The sequence below is a fragment of the Orycteropus afer genome, unplaced genomic scaffold (assembly GCF_000298275.1).
Source record: "Orycteropus afer afer isolate SDZICR_OR568_19922 unplaced genomic scaffold, OryAfe1.0 scaffold00160, whole genome shotgun sequence".
In the NCBI taxonomy this organism is placed as follows: Eukaryota; Metazoa; Chordata; class Mammalia; order Tubulidentata; family Orycteropodidae; genus Orycteropus; species Orycteropus afer.
The window spans coordinates 472,695-475,512 of NW_006921747.1; positions in this window are offsets into that span (position 1 = coordinate 472,695).

Below are 2,818 nucleotides of genomic sequence, written 5' to 3' on the forward strand. Positions count from 1 at the left end.
CCAACCTTCCTTCCGAGGAGTGGCTGGTGGGTTTGAACCGCCAGCCTTCTGGTTAGCAGTCAAGTGCCTTAGCCACTATGCTACCAGAGCTCCCTAGTAATTATGGAATGTTCTAATTCTACCATTTCCTGCTGTTAAGAAATGTCCTTCTTGACATAGGAAAAAGGAGATACATATGCAAGACTGAAGAGACTACATAAAAACCTAGTAGTCCTGAACATGAATTTGCAACATCAGTAAGAACTTAAAACACATTTTAACTTAAAAACAAAACAAGGCATATATTTTGTAATGTATATTACCAAGACAATAAAAAACAAAACAAAAACTATTTCCTAGCTCTGTGTACTGAAAAGAGCTTGAAACAATGCCCAACCCAGGAGCAATGGGTACTCTTAGTACCCAGAATGTGATCTCCAAATATCATTTGAAATCAGTGCTTCTTGGAGAGTTGGCTCTGTCCAGGTCTGAGACAGAAAATGCACAACAGTCAAGAACATCTTGTCATACCAGAAAGCAAGGACATTATCAATTTAAGACGACTGGGGTGAATCAAAAGCTCTGGTGGTGCCATAGTTAAGGTATGTAACTGCTAACCAAAAGGTCAGAAGTTTGAACCTATCAGCCACTCTGCAGGAGAAAGATGAGGCAGTTTACTTCCATACAGATTTCCACCCTTGCAAACCCTATGGGAGCTCTGGTAGCATAATGCCTAAGGCACTTGACCGCTAACCAGAAGGCTGGCAGTTCAAACCCACCAGCCACTCCTTGGAAGGAAGGTTGAGCAATCTACTTCCACAGATTGGAATACTGCCTCAGAAATTCAAGGAGGGGTCGCTATGAGTCAGGGCCAACTTGACGGCACCTAACAACAACAACAAACCCTATGGAGGTCTCTATGAGTTGCAATCAACTCAATGGCAAATGGTTTTTGGTTTGAAATGAATCAAAGGGACCTTGGAGCCAACTTGAGGATGCTTCCACTGGTCGAAAATGGGACAATCTGAAGATCAAACAGCATAATAACTGCAATGGATTGAAACTTTATCAATGACACTTTTTATTACTTGTTACTGTTGGAAAAATGCTTGAGAACCAACTTTGATGTTGAAATTGCTAAATCAAAGAGAAGGAGTAAATATTTAACCTTACCTTTCCTATATAAACAGTACCACTGGATAGACAAATTGTAGAAAAGAGGGAAATGTCTCACTATAAAAGTACTTTTTTTCCAAAGAAAATGACAGAACTGGAATATCATTTTTCAACTCTCTAATGAACAAATGGATCTAGACATTGATTATCAACTACTGCTATCATCACTAAATGACACACGATAACATGTCTCTTGATGGAAAATTATACCACCACCTTATGAAGAAGTTTAGATCCAAAACAAAACAAAACATCTGAATCTACTCAAGCCTCTGGTACCAATTCACAGGAAACATAGAAGACCATGGTGATGCATTGAGTAACATACAATCTGTGGGAAACTCTACCAGTCACATGACTCAGTGCCTTCAAAAAATAAACTGAAGAAAAAAATAAACAGAGAACAAGAGAGATGGAGGAAGAAGCTACAGATTTTAAGAGGCTAAACAGATTATCACAATGTGTCACCCTTATTTGGATCTTATTTCAAATAACCAACCATAAAAATAAAATTATAACTCATCTGAGAGATTTGGAAATTTTAACATGGATTAGATATTTGATAACATTAAAGAAATATTGTTACTTTTTATGTGTGATAATGATATTTAAGTTATGTTTCAAAAGAGCTTTTATCTTCTAGAACCAAACTAAAACCAGTTGCCATCAAGTTGAATGGGACTCACAGCGATCCCATGGGTTTCAGAGTACAACAGGGCTTCACAGGGTTTTCAGTGGCTGGTAGCATAGTGGTTAAGACATTTGGCTGGTAACCCAAAGGTCTGCAGTTCGAGTCCACCAGACATTCCATGGAAGAAAGATGAGGTAGTCTGCTTCCATAAAGATTTATAGCCTTGGAAACCCTATTAGGGGCAGTTCTACTCTGTCCCATAGGATTGTTATGAGTTGGAATTGACTCAGTGGCAGTGGGTTTGGTTTTGGTGATCTTCCAAATGTAGATCACCAGGCCTTTCTTCTGGGGAACCTCTGAGTGGATTCAAACTTCCAGCCTTTCAGTTAGTAGCCGTGCATGTAACCATTTGCACTAGGCAGGGACACATCTTCTAGAACTACCTACTAAAATATGGATGAAATGATACTCAAATTTGCTTCAAAATAATACTAGAAAAGGGAAGAGTGAGTAGAGATAAAACAAAATGGCCATTAGTTGCTGACTGTTGAAGATACATGATCTGTACACTGAAATTTAGTATACTATTCTGCTCAGCTTTGTATGTTTGACATTTTATATAACCCCTCCCTGCAACTCAGCATATATACTTCCAGTTCCTATCTATCTTCCCTTCCTTGGTCATTCTTAGCTCCTATTCCTGTTTGTCATGATCCTTCCCATTTCCCTCTCTCCATAATTTCTGAGCTTCTCAAACATCAAAATACTTACCAGAACAACACTTAAGGTTTTCCCCTTGAACATAATGGTGCCCCTGGCCCTTCCCTTAAAGAGAATCACTAGGTGAACAACCTACAATGCCAATAAATTAAGAGTCCTCAATGATGCTAATGCAACCTTTATTTTTTTCTTTGTAAGTGCAGCTTCACAAATGGGTGTGTGTGTGCGTGTACACATGCACGTAGATTTTTTTCACTGCCCAAGGGAGAAATAATTCAGAAATTTTTAGCTCACGTGCTGGAAGTCACTGCC